We start from the raw sequence: 6,873 nt of genomic DNA, 5'->3' as shown, positions 1-6,873 counted from the left end.
AGGATTGAAGAGCATTAGATTTGCGTTGGAAAGAATAGGCAGAACTTGAAGAGGCCATAACTCCTTCAATATAACTCCAAATTGGGTAATTTTTGAGCCTAAACTCAAGGATTTTTCAGAGGAACAATATTTTGTGAAACATTAAAATCCCAAAAATTGACCAGAAGTGCTCGAAAATTCTTCAAAAGTATACGGGCTTATTTTATTTTAGAAAATAGGAAAAGAAAAGTAAGAAAAGGTTTAGGGAAAATAAGAATAAGAGAGAAGAAGAGAAATGAGTTTTGGTGTGAAGAATATGACGGGTATGAGGGGGTATTTATAGGCTAGTTCATGCAAGAATTATGGTAGGAGAACGTTGGAAAAATTATGGTAAATTGGTTTAAGGAAATTACTTGGAGAAGAGAGCTAAAAAATTATGAAAATTCTAGGTTATGGTGATTAAGTAATTAAGAAATAAGTTAAGTATGTAGTCATGAAATATTAAATGGTAAATGGTAAATGGTTTTGCTTGAGGAATAATCAAAAATGATTTAAGGTAGGGAAATAAAATGATAAAATATTTTAGGAGATGAAAAATTAGAATTAAGGAAAATAATAGAATTGAGGAAGATAATTAAAATACCAAAATAATTTTGCTCAAAATACAATATAGTGGCTGAAAAATTGAGCTTTCCTAAGATCATATTTTCGGACCTCCCTGTAAATATTTAGGCAATTATTTTGCTAGTTTTTAAGGAATAAAAATTATTGTGTAAATAATATATTTTGTAGAAAATACTGAATTAGAAAAATACAAATTATTTACTAAATAATTTAACTAAGAAAATCAGATTTTCTACACTTGGAAAATCCGAAAATCATAGCTAATTAATTAGGAATTTTCGACCCTCTTAATTAAACATAAAATATAATTTTGCTTAATTAATATATCCAAAATACATATTAATAACCCGGTTTTTAAAATAAATGAATGGATAATAAATCTTATCCGAAATTCAAAAATAATAATTAAGTTTTAAAATGTTTTTGGGCGCCAAAATTCAAACATCATTTTTGCTCTAATATTCAAATAATAAAATAAATTATTAAAATACCATTTCTTAAAAATTTTAATTAATTAATTAATTAGAAAATACGTTAAATATTTTGTGTTGTAATGAAACTATTAGAAAAAATGTAGTTGTACGTATTGCGATTATGTAGTTGCATTGCAATTACCCTTGGTTAACATAGAATAAAATAAGGTTCATTGACATAAATGTTATACTGAATAGTGAGCGCAATGCATGTAGTGACGGAGCCAGATTATTCTTCATACGGGTACGGTTCGAAGTTGTTAAACATGTGTAATTAATAATACGGGTGTGCACATGTTATAAAAAAAACTACGAAGTACACCTTTAAAAAAAAATTGTCTCAATAGTTAGTAATGTGACTAAGTTTCCATGGTTATGTTTTGATAGTTGAAGGTTTTATGGTATTGACATGAGGTGGACTAGGGTCGTTAGGCTAATCCTCCGTGGTCAAACAAAATTTATAACCAAACCTACTCCTAGTAAAGGGCAAGTCCAAGTCAATCCACGAGGAATGGAGGGTCATCACCATAGTCTATGTGTTAAGCTAATTCAAAAAGTGTATATGATTGTGTAGTCAAGTAAGCTAATCAGACAAAGAAAATATATGAGGAAATATCAATAACAACAATACTAGGGATTAGGTTCCACGTGAAATCATGATAGAGGTGCTATATTGGGGTAAATTGAACCAACAAGTGTTGCAAGGACTAATGACAAATGCATTCAAAGTGATCAAAAGGCTATCTAGACTAATTGTCAAGCTAGGTTTCCTCTATGGATGAAAAATTAGTAGAATCACAAATCAAACAAGATGAAAATTAACAATCTCAAATCAATTGGTCATGTCATCAAGATTATCAATGCAATCAAATTTAGAATTAAAGGTTGATCAATCCTATTATGCTAAACACGTGCACAAATTCATTTATAAATTTAATTACAACAATATATTAATCAAATTCCCCAAATCAACATCAAACTACCAATCAAACATGCTTCCCCTTTACCCTAGCTGAGAAATCTACTCAATAATCATCATAAATTCAAGAAGCAAAACAAAGCTAGTCATCATCATATTCATAGTTGTAAAATCAAATCAAAAATCTAATTAATCAACACTACAAGAGAAAGGCCTGTTTTCGACAGAAAAGTTCCGTCGCTGAAAGTCAAATTTCCGTCGCAAATCACCTTTACGACGAAATTCCGTCGTAACGTTCCGTTGGAAAACCTTTCGTAGGAAAAAGTTGATTTTTCGAGGAAAATTCCGTCAGAAAAGTGTATTACGATGGATTTTCCGACCGATCCTGTTCCGTCGTAAATTATTTTGACTTTCTAGTATAATCCGTCGCAACACTACGACGGAAAAATCCGTTGTTGAAGGAACCTCAACAACAGAAAAATCTGTCGTAAAAATCATTTTCCGACCGAATTTTTTCCGTCGCAAAGCTAATATGTTGCGACAGAATTTATTTTCGTCGCTAGTTTACGACGGAAAAGTCTGTCGCTAACTACCGACATAATTTAATTCCATCGCAACCTAATGACTTTGCGACGGATTATTCTCCCTTTTTTCCGTCGCAAATGTTTTTTCCTACGAATTTTATATTTATTTTTTCCGTCGCAAAAAACTATCCATTTCAACAAATTCTGGTAATTTTTTTTTTTAAAAAAGCATCATTAATAACCTATATTCCTGCACCTAATACCTGTGAAACTTAAAATCATAATCGAAATATGGAAATATTAATATATATATTTCCACAAAAGCTATGCTTAAGTAGAACATATCCAAAAGCTACATAATATATAGTAAGTTCTACAAAAGCGGGAACATAATCAAACGCTAAATAAATTCAAATTAAGTACATGTCCATACTACATGAACCAAAGCTATGTTATACAATCGCCGGGGTACCCTGGCTTGCTCCTCCACTACCTAGGTCATCCCTGGGGTCTCGACGCTGAGGCTGAAAGGTGGAACATGTGTCATTGGCGAATCGACTCATGAACTCATTCCACCTCTCCTCGACTCTCCTCTCCATTTCGGCCACTTCAGCATGAATTCGGGTTTCCATCTCAACTTCCATTTCACTCCAAAGTTCACTCTGGAATTCACTCCGGATTTCACTACGAAGAGCCTCCACCCTATGCTCCATCTGATCCTGCATCTGAGAAACAACGAACGGTGTGTACTGCTGTGAAGACCTAGAAACTCGACCCATCCGGTTGGCATAGTATAGCTCTGCACTTTGGCCAAGTCCCCTCACCCGACCCTTCTTGTTGTAACCACCCACACTCTCCCAATACAACTCATTAGGACTCATTTTAATCCCTTGAGTGGTGGCTTCTTCAACCTTCTTCTGGTAGTTCTCCAACAAGAAATACATTATGCAATAATATATAGTTTAAACAATTAACCAACAACATAAGTTACAAGTAAAGAAAATAAACATATAAGTGATTATGACTTGAAAGCACATAAAAGAAATCATTTTATAAGTTTTTGGGTCCATTTCATCAAAATAAAGCCAAGTAAAGCCAAAATGGCTTCTAACATGCCTATTTTCTTCATTTCTTAACTTATGAACTAATTTTTTCTCAAACCATCTCGTAATTACATAGTTATAAGTGAATATGACTTGAAATGACATAAAAAAACCTAATTTCTAAGTTTATGGGTCCATATCATCAAAATAAAGCCATTTAAAGCCAAAATGGCTTCTAACATGCCTATTTTCTTCATTCTTAACTTATGAACTCATTCTTTCTTAAACCATCTCATAATTACGTAGTTATAAGTGAATATGACTTGAAATGACATAAAAAAACCTAATTTCTAAGTTTATGGGTCCATATCATCAAAATAAAGCCATTTAAAGCCAAAATGGCTTCTAACATGCCTATTTTCTTCATTTCTTAACTTATGAACTCATCCTTTCTCAAACCATCTCATAATTACATAGTTATAAGTGAATATGACTTGAAAGCACATAAAAAAACCTAATTTCTAAGTTTATGGGTCCATATCATCAAAATAAAGCCATTTAAAGCCAAAATGGCTTCTAACATGCATATTTTCTTCATTTCTTAACTTATGAACTTATTTTTCTCAAAAAATCTCATAATTACATAGTTATAAGTGAATATGACTTGAAATTACATTAAAAAAGCTATTTTATAAGTTTATGGTCCATATCATCAAAATAAAGCCATTTAAAGCCAAAATGGCTTCTAATATGCCTATTTTCTTCATTTTTTAACTTATGAACTTATTCTTTCTCAAACCATCTGATAATTACATAGTTATAAGTGAATATGACTTGAAATTACATAAAAAAAAAGCTATTTTATAAGTTTATGGGTCCATATCATCAAAATAAAGCCATTTAAGCCAAAATGGCTTCTAACATGCCTATTTTCTTCATTTCATAACTTATGAACTTATTCTTTCTCAAACCATCTCATAATTACATAGTTATAAGTGAATATGACATGAAATGACATAAAATAAGTAATTTTCTAAGTTTATGGGTTCATTTCATCAAAATAAAGCCATTTAAAGCCAAAATGGCTTCTAATATGCGTATTTTCTTCATATGGCTAGAATGGAAACAAAAACAAAACAAATGGCTAGAGAGCTAGAGATATGGCTAAAGAAGAAGGTAAAGGAGGAAAATGTAAACTAAAACCAAAAATATAAAAACCAAACTTAGAAAAGCACTACTACAAAACTTGGAAAAAAGACCCCTAACTAAAGACTCGTTTTCTCAATCAACGGGTCTGATTGAAATAAGAGATCTAATAACAATGATATCAGGTCTCATATGTGCATGTGGACCCACTATGTTTGGTGGATAAAAAATATATATAGATATAAGAGACCCGTTGTCATTGTTACAGGTCTTTTATGTGCATGAGGGCCCACTTCTCTTACTTGGAAAAAAAAAGTAGAGATATATCAGAGACCCATTGTCCAAATAAAAGGGTCTCTTGCATTTCTTTTTAATTTTTTTTTTAAATCAAACCTTTTTTGGAATTCTTAACAAAGTTTCAAGTCACAAGTTCTATCCCCTTCTCTCCCTTATTTACTCACCTTGAAATTAACTCTATAGCTGCTAAAGTTTCACACTTTCACAAACATAACTCTTCCTCCATTCATCCACTCATTATTTTTTTTCCTATCCTCTTATCTCTTATTTCATGTATTTCATCCATTTTTTTTTTTGAATTATTAACCCAAAAACTGGAGCAATCCCCCCTCCCCGAGCTTACCATTTGAGGATGGAACAATCATTTTTACAGCTTAGCTTCAAGACCCTTTGCTTTTGTTCACTGCTTTCTGCCGACTCATATGGGTGGTGCTGCTGGTTTGTACTTCTTGTCCCGGTTGTCGCCGTTGGATCTGCGGTGTTTTGACGAGAAGAGTTTGTAAAAGGCTCGGTAACCTTATTAGCTTCGAATCCTTCTACAACCTCAATTAATCTAAGTATAATTATACTTCTTATGTTATTCGAGTTTATATGTGACATGAAGATTATTGGGTTTTCATATTTGGTGAATTTATCTTTTTTTTTGAAATTTTTTATCTTGAATTTTGGATTTTAATGAGTTTCCATTTCCAATTCAATCCTTGTTTTATATTAATATTTACTGTTCATTGTTTTTTTCGGTTTAATTTCTTCTATAATCTGAACTTTTTTAATTAAATTAAGACTTACTGTTTAGATCTATTGTTTGGTTTTATTCTTAACTTTTTTTTCTCCATTTTTTCCCCAAATGTCTTATTTTTGATTTTACCGATTTTATGGAATTTCGGTAGCATCACAGTTTCATAAACCTTAATTGTTACTTAAATTTTCAGTAAGCAGCTTGCAGCTAGCTTTGTGACTAAATTCCTAAAGATTTTAAACTTCAATTACCTTGGTTTGAATTGAATAGTCAATAGTCATTATATTCTGTGACTTGATTGAGTTTTCAATACATTTTGTTACTTATTTCCAGCGACAATGACTAAAATAAGATGCTCATGATCTATTAATTGAATGTTGTGTTGGTGAGTATATGATATTTTACTCCAAATTATGCTTGGTTTAATTTGATTTTTTAATATATTCTGAATTTTTGTGTTTGATTTGTTTTCCAGTTCGTGACAATTGCAGTAATTGAAATGAATTGGGTGGAGATGGTGACTTGGTGAGCAAAAATTCGATTATGAGAAGAAAATATATGATTATGGTTGAGGCTTCTTCAGCTAGTTAGCTTTCCATTACCAAATAATCACAATTGGCAAGTTTATGAATTGCAATACCTTTTTTTTTTTCCATATCAATCACAATACTTTGTTAGTGTTCTTGAATGCTAAGTGTCTTTGTTAAACTTGTTGAACTAAAGAGGTTTAATTTTATGTTGGTGATTGAGTAATTGTAGTTGTAAAATTCTATACTATTAATGTTATATTATTTAATCTTGAATTGTATTGGTGTAATTCAAATTTTAAAATTTCAGTAATTTAAATGGAGCGGTAACAAATTAAAACTTTCAAAATTCAAATAAATATTACACTGAAAAAAATTATTTTTTTTTGGAAAATAAAGGGATCAAACAGACCTGTTATATAACATAACAGGTCTATTTCACTCCCCTCAAAAAGACCCCATGTCACACATAATGGGTCTTTTTCCCTTCTAATATAACTATTATACACCACGCCTAACAGACCGCCTAACTCTAATATCTGGTCTTTTTGTTTTTAAAAACAGACCCCTCTAAATGAGGGGGTCTCTTTATCAAATAGACC

At 31.3% G+C, this 6,873-nt stretch overlaps 1 long non-coding RNA gene across 1 annotated transcript; it reads left to right on the top strand.

Annotated features, from left to right (window-relative positions):
• The first annotated feature begins 5,081 nt into the window (after window positions 1–5,081).
• On the top strand, window positions 5,082–6,611 carry LOC145582127 (uncharacterized). Its single transcript, XR_014099784.1, has 2 exons — window positions 5,082–5,516; window positions 6,220–6,611. It is a non-coding gene; the product is annotated as an uncharacterized LOC145582127 (long non-coding RNA).
• The last annotated feature ends 262 nt before the right edge of the window (window positions 6,612–6,873 follow it).

This window comes from Chenopodium album, chromosome 15 (genome assembly GCF_948465745.1).
Source record: "Chenopodium album chromosome 15, dcCheAlbu1.1, whole genome shotgun sequence".
Classification (NCBI taxonomy): Eukaryota; Viridiplantae; Streptophyta; class Magnoliopsida; order Caryophyllales; family Amaranthaceae; genus Chenopodium; species Chenopodium album.
The sequence above is the reverse complement of the archived record's forward strand: the minus strand, read 5'-3'. Positions and strand labels throughout refer to the sequence as shown.